Raw genomic sequence first — 14572 nt, 5'->3', positions numbered from 1 at the left:
ATCCCTATACTCCTTATTTACAAATTTTAATTAACGTTATATTGGAACTGCTAAAATAACTACTTTGTGTTATTTGTACACCTCTATATTTAAATTAGTAAAGTAATTAATTTACCAATTATTGAATAATAATATATATTTCTCACATGTAAATTAGTGTAGCTCAAACAAGTTTTAATGGTTTTATTAGAATCCGTTTACAAACAGGAGCATTTCCCTGCCTAGAATCTTCTAAAATTGTTAGGTTAATAACACTTTATAGAGTTCAGAAATTATTTATTAACGTCATTAGCTCTGGTAGGTATTTTTAAATTAAGCGTAGGTTTTCGCGATACAAATTTATTAGAATACTTTGCAGGTATTTTCATTGCATTTTCTACATTTTCATTATTTTATAATAAAATTCGTTATAGTGCCGCTACTTCTCAACTATCGAGAAAGATTAGTGGCCTTTACTAAATGTGTTTCTAGTGAAGCCGGTTTTGACAGTTAATTGGGCAAAAAGAAGAAGAGTAAGAAATTATTTGAAAGCATCAAATAAAAAATAAAAACTATAACTCACAGCTTAAATGATGCAGTTGTTATGTATCTGATCAAAAAACGAGTTTATTCAGTTGCTGTTTAAATTCTATTACATATTTGGGCACTTATTTAATTTGTATACGAATTGAAATACCGGAATGTTGCTAAATGTTGGAGACAAGTAATTAAATATTGTCATAGCCCTACACAATTTAACCGAAATTTGCTCTTAATTTAAAATAAACATAAACCAACTTACTCCACTTATATTCGACGAATAAACAGTATAAACACTAAAATAATTTGTAGATGTCATTTGAAGTTAAATTTGTACAACGTTGTCAGAATGTAAAATTATTAAGAACATTGAAGACATGTAAAAAAATAATTTATGTTGATATTTCTAATATATAACATTCTAAATTAAATTGATAATTATGATAAATACATTTGATTATCGCATATATTGAAATTATTAGATAATTGTTGCTATATTTCTTTTATTAAAACATTTTGTTTGATTTGAGTTGTACGGAAAACTTTCATTTTGGTTTTGGAAACTAGCAATAAATTCTGTGCTTATCAAGCTTGAATTTGATTTAAAAATCTCATTTGGAATTTATCAATAAATAAAATAGAAAATGTATGTAATGAATAAATAGGTAACGAGACCGGCAGCACTGCGAGCGATTTTTATAACGTTGTCTACAAGACCGGTTCACGTGTTCGTTAATTTTGTTGACATAAACGTCAATTGTCAAAAATTCTGATTCAATCGACGAAAATGAAATAATTTATTTTAACAGTGTTTGTTTATATTTTAACATTGTTTTTTATACGATCAACTTTAAAACCTAATAAAATGGAGATTTTTAAAAAACACCTCAATATTGACACAGTAGACAGCAAATACTTTTATATTTAAATTTTGTATAAATTTGAAAGTTTCGTACGGTTCCATTCAAAATTTACATACGCTTAAGAAACGAATATATCCAAGTAGAATGGCGAAGTTTTTGCCGAAGCAGCCAGACGGACGCGATTTACAAATTTCCTTTTAGAGTATTTTTGAAGTTTTGTGACACAGAAAAGGTGAATTTGTCCCAGGTAAACTGTGTCAGTGAAATAGATTTAATTCAAAGAATACAATAAATACTAAAAATGGAAAAATCTATGGAATAGCAAAGTGTGAAAAAATTTAGTATCCATACCTTCAATTCTAACCGTATAACACACTTATAATTTAACTACGACCATGAAATATGAAACTAGTATCTATACAACATATCCGTGGGGGGGATCAAGTAATTATTTTTTGATTTCCACTCGAGCAGCACACTACAATTGAGCTACGACCACAAAAAATGAATGAAAAATTTACATAACAAATTCAGAACAAAAAAAAAATCGATATGGGAGGATAGTGTGGGGGACTCAAATAATTATTTTTTGAATTCTAATCGAGCAGCACACTATAATTAAATTACGACCACAAAAAATGAATCAAACATTCACACTACAAATTCTGAACAAAAAAATCGATATGGGAGGACAGTGTGGGGGGCTCAAGTAATTATTCTTTGAATTCTATTCGAGCAGCACACTATAATTAAATTACGACCACAAAAAATGAATCAAACATTCACACAACAAATTCTGAACAAAAAAATCGATATGGGAGGACAGTGTGGGGGGCTCAAATAATTATTCTTTGAATTCTATTCGAGCAGCACACTATAATTAAATTACGACCACAAAAAATGAATCAAACATTCACACAACAAATTCTGAACAAAAAAAAATCGATATTGGAGGACAGTGTGGGGGGCACAAGTAATTATTTTCTGAATTATATGCGAGCAGCACACTATAATTTAACTACGACCACAAAAAAATTTGCAGAACAAAAAAAAATCGATATGGGAGGATGGTGTCGGGGACTCAAGTAATTATTTTTTGAATTCTATTCGAGCAGCACACTATAATTAAATTACGACCACAAAAAATGAATTAAACATTCACACAACAAATTCTGAACAAAAAAAAATCGATATTGGAGGACAGTGTGGGGGGCACAAGTAATTATTTTCTGAATTATATGCGAGCAGCACACTATAATTTAACTACGACCACAAAAAAATTTGCAGAACAAAAAAAAATCGATATGGGAGGATGGTGTCGGGGACTCAAGTAATTATTTTTTGAATTCTATTCGAGCAGCACACTATAGTTAAATTACGACCAAAAAAATGGATCAAACATTCACACAACAAATTCTGAACAAAAAAAATCGATATTGGAGGACAGTGTGGGGGGCACAAGTAATTATTTTCTGAATTATATGCGAGCAGCACACTATAATTTAACTACGGCCACAAAAAAATTTGCAGAACAAAAAAAAATCGATATGGGAGGATGGTGTCGGGGACTCAAGTAATTATTTTTTGAATTCTATTCGAGCAGCACACTATAATTAAATTACGACCAAAAAAATGGATCAAACATTCACACAACAAATTCTGAACAAAAAAAAACCGATATTGGAGGACAGTGTGGGGGGCACAAGTAATTATTTTCTGAATTATATGCGAGCAGCACACTATAATTTAACTACGACCACAAAAAAATTTGCAGAAAAAAAAATCGATATGAGAGGACAGTGGTGGGGGGCTCAAGTAATTATTCTTTGAATTCTATTCGAGCAGCACACTATAATTGAACTACGACCACAAAAAATGAATAAAATATTCACACAACAAATTCAGAACAATAAAAAATCAATATTGGAAGACAGTGTGGGGGGCTCAAATAATTATTTTTTTTTAATTCTTTTCGAGCATCACACTATAATTAAACTACGACCACAAAAAATGAATCAAACATTCACACAACAAATTTTGAACAAAAAAAAATCGATATTGGAGGACAGTGGTGGGGGCTCAAGTAATTATTCTTTGATTTCTATTCGAGCAGCACACTATAATTAAATTACGACCAAAAAAATGGATCAAACATTCACACAACAAATTCTGAACAAAAAAAAATCGATATTGGAGGACAGTGTGGGGGGCACAAGTAAAAAAATTTTTTGAATTCTATTCGAGCAGCACATTATAATTTAACTACGACTGATAAAGTTTGCAGAACAACTCGATATGGGAGTACAGTGTGAGGAAACGATTTTTCTCAGTTCGAGTGAAATACTATATTTTTCCTACGGTCAGTAAGTATGAAAGAAAATACCATGAAATATGGAGAAAATATGATTTTTTTCAACTGAATCGTTCCGATTGATTAATTTTTAATTGGATATTGTACAGAATTGGTTAAATATCTTTTTGCTACTGTAGAAAAAACAAACACCTAATTGCAAATCTAGTTCGAAACTAATCGATTCGAATAAAGCGAGTTAGTGAAAGAAAAGAAAAAAATTGGAATAGAGGCGCTCAATAAATCTGCCTTTTCTTAGAGATTATTTCGAAATCGGCGGTTCGTACGGCGATTATTCACTCGATAAGATTGAATTCAACGTTTTATTTATGGTTTCCTCAATCGTTTCTCGCGTCGTATCCGTTCCTCTAGCTTCGGCTATCTCTTTAATTATCGTTTTCAACGAACGACCCATAAACACTACAGGATCAACTTAAATATGCCGTCGAGAAAAAAACCTCTTCTAAATAACAAAAGAACCGTCCCGCGTTTTTACGGAAAGTTTTAATTAAAAGTAAGAAAAACTTTTCCTGTGCTCGCCTCCATCGACATTTTGGTGACACTAATCGACTCCGAGGACCTCTTAAGGCGTTACAGCGATTGTCATACTTGTTTGGACGTCGAGGAAGAGAATTGAGGCGCACAATGATATATATCTGGCGAATACGGTGGCTATATCAATTTTTCAAAACCCAGACGTCTTTTTGGTGTAGGCTAATGAAATATTTAGGATAAACAGGTCGAGTTCTCAAGTAGAGGTTAATTTTATATAAACCCAAATTACATCAACGGTATATTAGCGAAAATTCTGTTGTTGTTGGCGACGTCTAGTGGGCAAACGAAAGAACGAACGGCTGGTGATGGATAATGGCCGCGTGATGAGTGTTCCCACTGGAAACATTAATCAAGTGTTCGGAAAAACAACTGCTAGTCGAAACAAAAGCGCGCCGGAACTTATCGTCTTGATCGCTAAACACGACGGAAACGGATATTTCTCTAACGAGTTTTCCCACTACTTATTTATGGAATTTTCGAGAGAAGACAGATGAGGGCGTATTACAGCGGCCGAAACATCGGTCCAGACTAGCAAAAAATTAGATTCCGCTAACTCCATTTAACAGATGATAAATGAATTATGCGGATTTGAGGATAAGACACGTAGAGTAGTTTTTGTTGAGGTAGAATTCAATAAGGGGGGAATTCGGCGACGGCGTCGACCCGATATTATTTATACGGGGAAATTCGTAACCACCAGAAAGTGGCAATAACTAAAGAGAAGTTCTTCAGACTTCTTGGTTGATTCGTTTGAGAATCTTCTGGATTATCTCAGACCTGTGGTATTTCTTATCTATTCATCTGATTTTTTAACCGTTCCTTCAGTTTGTTATTGATGTAGCAGCTCGTAAGGCTACAGTAGGATTCTGGTCTTCGTTTCCTTGTAAACCCTGGTGACCTGGTAGCTAAATACTTTGTTTTTGTTAACTAATAGCTTTCAGGATCTTCAAGACCGCTTGGGTATCTGAGAAAATGTATAAGAGGTTCTTTGGTCCACAAATACCCAATCCAGCTTCTTAAACTAGCTCAAATTTCGAGGTTTCGGAAGATATTTGTTAACCTATGATTGTCCAACACGTTATCCATTTCGTCCATCGGATTTTTAGCTTTATTAGTTCTAGATTTGTTAGGTCAACAATCAGATTTCTTGGTTTCAATTTTACTGGATGTAGACGTCTCTGAACGCCCATTTTTTCACTTTGAGGGACAGTATAGGCAGGATCTGTACATTTTGGACAGATTAGCTTTTGAATCTTGTTTTTTTTCTTCTTCTTAGACTATAAAGATGATCCAAGATACAGTTGGGATTGGGTCATGTCAGAATTTTGGATCCGTGGATATTCTGTTAAGCGGGGACTTAGGAAATCTTTATGAATAGATCCAGCACCAACTTGCTGTACAAAAACTTTCTTTAAAGGATAATTTTGGGTACTAATAATCTAAAATTGATCATCGGGGTTGATGGATAATGCTCCAAGTGCTCCAAATAATTGTTTTTTTCCACCTAAAATTATAAATAAATTGAAATAACGATGAAAATATTAATATTTTAATTTCAACGATTGTTTTAAAGAAAAAAACACGAAATACAAAGTTAAATGAACCGGAAAGGAGTTATTGTATTTTACTCCGGAACGGAGAATCTTTTATTAGTTTTAAGACTCCCGGAGATAATTTTTAAAATTAAATTTTCCAACTTCTGAAAGTTAGATAAATTGATTAATTTACTTTCGTCGTTTATTAGAAAATCGATTAGTTTTCTTGAATATATTTCTAATTTTGAAATTGAGTTTTAAATGGATTCTACTCTGGATGAGAGTCCTCCTTCTTTAACAACAGTGAAATATTGGATAGCAAAGTTTAGACGAGACCGTACTATCTTCGTAGCCCAAATAAGGTGGTGACTCCAAAACAATCCACTGAATAATCGTCGATTGAAAGTGCGCGATCTATTAGACGTATTAGACATTTCAAAAAGTGTTGTACATCGCGTATTAACTGAAAATGTGCAAGATGGATGCTCATAATGGAACAAAAACAGCGTTTCCATGGAGTGTTTGGTAATGCTTCGCAAAAATAAAGTTTGGATTGCTAATTCGTGCATTCTATTTGCCAAATTTAGCTCCTTCGGATCAATTTCTGTGATTTCCAAGATTAAAAAGAGTATAGAACTTATACATCGCCGGGAAAAGTGAAAAGTCGGAACGTACGTTGGAAAATAAATATATTTTTACCGAAATTTGTGTTTTCTTTGTTGGACCAAGTACTTGATTACTTCGGACAATTTGTAATCGTTTTTTTGTAGCTTTATACGTAAATATTAATTGGCAGGTCAACAACAATTGTTGTAGGATATTACAAACAATAGTAACTATTTCATACAGGGATAATTAAAAGTATATATCGGTTTGTATAAAAGAAAGCTACTTCATCAATTTTTCGGCAATAAATTTCTTATCATTCGTTATATTTTTCCTTGGAGTATTTGCTGAGTACGTTGTTTCATTCGTCCCATGGTCTATTGTTATAGTTTGCTTACCTGTATCAAGAAACGTGCCCAGAAAGTGGAATAGCGGACTAGTCGATGGCACGTTTCCGAAACAACGTTTCCCACCAATTTAATGTGTGTAAAATATTGTTTGGTACGTTCCAGTTGAATATATGATGACAGTTTTTGACAAATATGTAATAAATAAACGATATGTTATAAATAATTTAACAGCTTTTTCTTATTAACAATTTCATTTTATATTTCGAATTTTTGAACAAAGTTTTTATGTGTAATCAATTCGTAGGACATTCCAAAGTCCATTTGGGAACAAATTGATTGTTCAACAGGTAGAAAAATGTCCATGTAGACAATTAAACATCAGACAATTGTTTATCAAAACCAAGAGTTGAGACGTCGAAAATATCAATGGATAATATCAAGAATATTTGGGTGGTTCAACCACATTCGAAATCTAAGAAAATTCTGTCTTTACTTTATAATAAATCGTGGTACAAATAAAAGAAAACAATGGTAAAACTTTGAATTGATTCCACATCTATTCCATTCGTCAGATTTAACCCCCAGTGATTTTTTTCCTGTTCTCGAGAGGATTGTTGGAAAAAACAGTCGCCAATGACAAATCATAGTTTATCTTTGTTATAAATAAGTAAAACGGGATGAAAAAAACTTAAATTCCAAGTTAAAAATGACCCAATTAATGAATTGATTTTCATTTTTCTTTACGGTCACACTAAAATCCCTTATTGGTACTTTCTAGCTACAATAAAGTAGATAATTTGAGAAAAATTATAAAAATTGCGTTAATATTCCTTGAGTGACGTATATACGTGAAAATTTTTGAAAAAATTCCACTAACAAATTGTTAACTTACTACAAGCGAATATTGAATTATAAAACGTGAATAGACGAGTAAAATGTATCTGTTTGTGATGGCGTTTGGTTTAAACAGGGTAGCAGACGTGAACTGAGACGTTTTTGTACTCCATTCGTTTTTTTTTCTGGAAAACGAAATTTCCAAGCAAAAACCATGAAGAAAAATGAATTTTTAACAAATAAAACTAACGAAAAAAACAACATTTCAATTCCAAAGTAGTAAAAACTGTTCATTAAATCACTTTTCAAATAATTCTGCTATTATATCTTCATGATAATCACCTACACAGTTTTTGTGTCTATTAGTACTTTTATTTGACCCAATCATCCTTGAAGAATCGGTTATTGTCATCAGTTTATTCGGTTTTTTGTGTTTAAAACTAGTTGCTGACAAAATTTGACGCAATATGTTTGTAAACTGGTATAATTGTATTCTGGATAAACTTTGTGATGAGTCCACGTGGACTGACGGTTTGTCAGATGTTAATTTGGTATGAGAGCCGTTCGTATTTATGAAATATTGATTGATTCTCGAATAACTGTCTTCTGCAATTGATATTGGAAAAACTATAGTTATATTTGATTGAAAATTGTAGAAATCATTTCCGCCTGCACCTCGTATATTAATATTCAATATTTCATCATGATGTATTTATTAGATTCGAAGGGAAAAACGTACGATAGTAAAAACGCGAGTAAATTATGGAAGAGAACTGGTTGTCTTTGTTTTCAGAGACTGTCTTTTCAAAAAAAAGCCTTCATTTGTCTCCAGAGACTGTCGTTTTCAAAGAAAAAGCCTTCATTTGTCTTAAGAGACTGTATTTTTCAGAAAAAAGCCTTCATTTGTCATAAGAGACTGTCTTTTTCAGAAAAAAGCCTTGATTTGTCTCCAGAAACTGTCGTTTTCAGAAAAAAAGCCTTAATTTGTCTTAAGAGACTGTCTTTTTCAGAAAAAAGCCTTTATTTCTCTCCAGAAACTGTCGTTTTCAGAAAAAAAGCCTTCATTTGTCTTCAGAGAGTGTCATTTTAAGAAAAAACCTTTATTTGTCTTCAGAGACTGTCGTTTTCAGAAAAAAAACCTTCATTTGTCTTAAGAGATTGTATTTTTTAGAAAAAAGCCTTCATTTGTCTCCAGAAATTGTCGTTTTCAGAAAAAAAAGCCTTCATTTGTCTTCAGAGACTTTCTTTTTCAGAAAAAAGCCTTCATTTGTCTTAAGAGACTGTATTTTTCAAAAAAAAGCCTTTATCTGTTATCAGAGACTGTATTTTTCAAAAAAAGCCTTTATCTGTTATCAGAGACTGTCTTTTTCAGAAAAAAGCCTTTATTTGTCTCCAGAAACTGTCGTTTTCGGAAAAAAAAACCTTCATTTGTCTTCAGAGAGTGTCTTTTGCATAAAAAAGCCTTCATTTGTCTCCAGAGATTGTCTTTTTCAGAAAAAAGCCCTCATTTTCTTCAGAGACTATCTTTTTTTTTTAAAAAAAAGCCTTCATTTATTTCCAGAAACTGTCTTTTTCAGAAAAAAAATCCTTCATTTATCTTCAGAGATTGTCTTTTTCAGAATAAAGCCTTGATTGGTCTCCAGAAACTGTCTTTTTCAGAAAAAAAAGCCTTCATTTATCTTCAGAGAGTGTCTTTTTCAGAAAAAACCCTTCATTTGTCTTAAGAGACTGTATTTTTCAGAAAAAAGCCTTTATCTGTTATCAGAGACTGTCTTTTTCAGAAAAAAGCCTTTATTTGTCTCCAGAAACTGTCGTTTTCAGAAAAAAAGCCTTCATTTGTCTTCAGAGAGTGTCTTTTGCATAAAAAAGCCTTCATTTGTCTCCAGAGATTGTCTTTTTCAGAAAAAAGCCCTCATTTTCTTCAGAGACTATCTTTTTTTTTAAAAAAAAAGCCTTCATTTATTTCCAGAAACTGTCTTTTTCAGAAAAAAAATCCTTCATTTATCTTCAGAGATTGTCTTTTTCAGAATAAAGCCTTGATTGGTCTCCAGAAACTGTCTTTTTCAGAAAAAAAAGCCTTCATTTATCTTCAGAGAGTGTCTTTTTCAGAAAAAACCCTTCATTTGTCTTAAGAGGCTGTATTTTTCAGAAAAAAGCCTTGATTTGTCTCCAGAAACTGTCGTTATCAGAAAAAAAGCCTTCATTTGTCTTAAGAGATTGTCTTTTTCAGAATAAAGCCTTCATTTATCTTGAGAGACTGTATTTTTCAGAAAAAAGCCTTGATTCGTCTTAAAAGATTGTCTTTTTCAGAAAAAAGCCTTCATTTGTCTTAAGAGACTGTATTTTTCAGAAAAAAGCCTTGATTTGTCTTAAAAGATTGTCTTTTTCAGAAAAAAGCCTTCATTTGTCTTAAGAGATTGTCTCTTTCAGAATAAAGCCTTCATTTGTCTTAAGAGAGTGTCTTTTTCAGAAAAAACCCTTCATTTGTCTTAAGAGACTGTATTTTTCAGAAAAAAGCCTTGATTTGTCTCCAGAAACTGTCGTTATCAGAAAAAAAGCCTTCATTTGTCTTAAGAGATTGTCTTTTTCAGAATAAAGCCTTCATTTGTCTTAAGAGACTGTATTTTTCAGAAAAAAGCCTTGATTTGTCTTAAAAGATTGTCTTTTTCAGAAAAAAGCCTTCATTTGTCTTAAGAGACTGTATTTTTCAGAAAAAAGCCTTCATTTGTCTTAAGAGACTGTATTTTTCAGAAAAAAGCCTTGATTTGTCTCCAGAAACTGTCGTTATCAGAAAAAAAGCCTTCATTTGTCTTAAGAGATTGTCTTTTTCAGAATAAAGCCTTCATTTGTCTTAAGAGACTGTATTTTTCAGAAAAAAGCCTTGATTTGTCTTAAAAGATTGTCTTTTTCAGAAAAAAGCCTTCATTTGTCTTAAGAGACTGTATTTTTCAGAAAAAAGCCTTCATTTGTCTTAAGAGACTGTATTTTTCAGAAAAAAGCCTTGATTTGTCTCCAGAAACTGTCGTTATCAGAAAAAAAGCCTTCATTTGTCTTAAGAGATTGTCTTTTTCAGAATAAAGCCTTCATTTATCTTGAGAGACTGTATTTTTCAGAAAAAAGCCTTGATTCGTCTTAAAAGATTGTCTTTTTCAGAAAAAAGCCTTCATTTGTCTTAAGAGACTGTATTTTTCAGAAAAAAGCCTTGATTTGTCTTAAAAGATTGTCTTTTTCAGAAAAAAGCCTTCATTTGTCTTAAGAGATTGTCTCTTTCAGAATAAAGCCTTCATTTGTCTTAAGAGAGTGTCTTTTTCAGAAAAAACCCTTCATTTGTCTTAAGAGACTGTATTTTTCAGAAAAAAGCCTTGATTTGTCTCCAGAAACTGTCGTTATCAGAAAAAAAGCCTTCATTTGTCTTAAGAGATTGTCTTTTTCAGAATAAAGCCTTCATTTGTCTTAAGAGACTGTATTTTTCAGAAAAAAGCCTTGATTTGTCTTAAAAGATTGTCTTTTTCAGAAAAAAGCCTTCATTTGTCTTAAGAGACTGTATTTTTCAGAAAAAAGCCTTGATTTTTCTCCAGAATTTGTCGTTTTCAGAAAAAAGCCTTCATTTGTCATCAGAAACAGTCTTTTTCAGAAAAAAGTCTTGATTTGTCTTTAGAAAATGTCGTTTTTAGAAAAAAGCCTTCAAAATAAGCTCCATATCTCGTATAACAATATTCAATATTTCATCATGATGTATTTATTAAATTTCCAAGATTCGAAGATAAAAACGTACGATAGTAAAAACAGTGGGAACGCGAGTAAATTTTGGAAGAGGGTCGCGAAATGTGGTAGGAAACTGAATGAAAATAAATTGAGAGATGAGCTGGAGATTATGTAAAATAGAGCGAATCCGTGCCAAATACCTTATATGACGCTTTAGACAACCGAATTGCCTCTCAAACAAATTTGACAATGACAATGAGGGAAATAACTCGACGACGTTTATAGCTTCTCCACGATACGGATAAAGCTTTAACTTTTCTCAATTCGTAACTACACTCAAATTTATTAAATCAAAAATAACGTCGCGAGATCAATAGTTCGTGTTTCGGAGGAAAGGATAAGTGTGAAACATCGTTAAAGTTTATACATATATTACAAACGTCCTTTGATCCTTTATCCAAAGTTATAGACACGTAGTTGTCCTTCGAGAACAAATTTTACTAATTGTTTTATGTAATCGCAGGGATAGACCACCGAATCGCCTCGAACGCGTCATGAATACATAATTAATATAACAAACTGTCCGCCATTTCGTTTGGAAGCTCGACCATTCCTAATATGCTTCACCTAAGTCCTTCTAGAACATGTTATAACAAGTTGTAAGGGATATAGTCGAATGTCGATGAATACATTTAAAGTTTCGAGCACTCCACCATGTACTGAATCTCTTTTAAGTAGGAATAAATTACTTTTCAAAATAACATGAATTATCTGATTAATATCTACTAATCTATGGGGTAAACTTGCTCTAAAATGTCAGGAATTGAGCGTAATATCTGGAGCTTACAGCCAACGAACAACCAACTACAAAATCACAATTGCAAATGTTATTTCGTTTTTTTTTTAATATAAAATAAAACATTTCGACCTTTTTTCATTATTTGATCATTAAAAAAATTCTAGAAACTTCGATTTATATGGTAATCAGGTGGTGCTAGATCAAGGTTGTATGGTGGACGTGGCACCACTACTCAACCGAGCTCCAATAGTTTCCCACGAGTTGGTAATGAATGGTCGAACACTATACCTTTCCGATTCGACAATTCTGGTCGTTTTTCATTCAAAATTGACGTTTGGTACCTTAGAAGCAGCTCAAATGACATAAAACCTTTATAAGTCTAAAAGCAATGCAGCAATTATAAATTTACTTTGTTATTTTCATTTTTTAAGCTGCCTACAAAATGTTAAATAAAGTTTGAGGTTAGGAAATTGTTTACTTTTACTTAAGGTCGCTTCACATGATGCAATGCAACGTGCAATGCATACAGTTGCTTCGTGCAAGAAATCTAGTTACTTTATGACTAACCTAACCAACAAAATGTCAATTTTAGATCAGCTGATTTTCGTAAAACTGATAATTTCGATCTCGCGGTAAATTTAACCTTATTTCTAATTTGTTTTTGCTCATATTTGTTAACAAGATCGAAGCGATTAGTTTTACGAAAATCAGCTGATCCAAAACTGACATTTTGTTGGTTAGGTTAGTCAAAAAGTAACTAGATTTCTTGCACGAAACAACTGTATGCAATGCACGTTGCATTGCATCATGTCAAACGGCCTTAAGGTCAAGAAATGCGACATATTCGTCTATGTTATATTTAGATCTTGCAAGAAGATACATTCAATAATTTTTTGATAACAAGCCTTGAATTTATTACTAAAGTGTAATGGTTGTAGTTTTTTCGTTTCTTAAAATATGAAGAGTTAAATTTTTTCACTTGACCTTTCCCAAATACGGGGCTGTAAGTTACAGACTTTCTTTTTCTACACAGAATATTTGGAATGATACCAATATAGGGCATTTGACTCGCTGCTTGGATGTTGTTCAATTCTTATATCGCGTTTCCGTTTATTTTTCGATCGGAAGTTTAGTATCTTATAAATATAAAATTGACAACCTTTTTTTGTACCTGCTGACCGAGGCTTTTCAACGTTTAACTACGAAAAACCCGAATACAAACAGCGTTGTAATGTGGTGTTTATAAAACCATATAAAGTAGTGGAAATTTTCTAAAAATAGAGAAGTTAGGTTAAGTTTCTTTCCATTCCACGTGTGTTGTGAATAGAAGCATTCCAAATCTTTTAGTTTTTCCTCGTATATAACGAAAAACAGGATGGTGTATGAACAAATTACGTCCCAAAGGACCGAACACAAAATAGTTGAAATGAATCAAAAGTTTAAAGAGAAAATTAAGTTTTTCGTGATTCAGAGAATATCTTTTTTAAAAAAAAAGCCTTCATTTGTCTTCTTAGACTATCTCTTTCAGAAAAAAGCCTTCGTTTGTCTTCAGAGAGTTTCTTTTGCAGAAAAAAAGGCTTCAGGGAGTGACTTATGCAGAAAAAAGCCTTCAGAGCGAGTCTTTGGCAGAAAAAAGCCTTCATTGGTCTCCAGAGACTGTCTTTTTCAGAAAAAAGCCCTCATTGGTCTCCAAAGACTGTCTTTGTGAGAAAAAGGCCCTCATTTGTCTTCAGAGATTGTCTTTTTCAAAAAAAACCTCCATTGGTCTTCAGAGAGTGTCTTTTTCAGAAAAAAACTTTCGTCTGTCTTCAGAGAGTTTCTTTTGCAGAAAAAAAGCCTTCAGAGAGTGACTTATGCAGAAAAAAGCCTTCAGAGCGTGTCTTTTGCAGAAAAAAAGCCTTCAGAGAGTGTCTTTTGCAGAAAAAAAGCCTTCAGAGAGTGTCTTTTGCAGAAAAAAGCCTTCAGAGAGTGTCTTTTGCAGAAAAAAAGCCTTCAGAGAGTGTCTTTTGAAGAAAAAAACCTTCGTTTGTCTTCAGAAAGTGTCTTTTGCAGAAAAAAAGCCTTCAGAGAGTGACTTATGCAGAAAAAGGCCTTCATTTGTCTCCAGAGACTGTCTTTTTCAGAAAAAAGCCTTCATTGGTCTCCAGAGACTGTCTTTTTGAGAAAAAAGCCCTCATTTGTCTTCAGAGATTGTCTTTTTCAAAAAAAGCCTCCATTGGTTTTCAGAGAGTGTCTTTTACAGAAAAAAACCTTCGTTTGTCTTCAGAGAGTGTCTTTTGCAGAAAAAAAGCCTTCGTTGTTTGTCTTCAGAGAGTGTCTTTTCCAGAAAAAAAGCCTTCAGAGAGTGTCTTTTGCAGAAAAAAGCCTTCAGAGAGTGTCTTTTGCAGAAAAAAGTCTTCAGAGAGTGTCTTTTGCGGAAAAAAGCCTTCAGAGAGTGACTTATGCAGAAAAAGGCC

Source organism: Diorhabda carinulata, chromosome 9 (assembly GCF_026250575.1).
Source record: "Diorhabda carinulata isolate Delta chromosome 9, icDioCari1.1, whole genome shotgun sequence".
NCBI classification, from domain to species: Eukaryota; Metazoa; Arthropoda; class Insecta; order Coleoptera; family Chrysomelidae; genus Diorhabda; species Diorhabda carinulata.
This window is presented reverse-complemented; position numbering follows the sequence as displayed.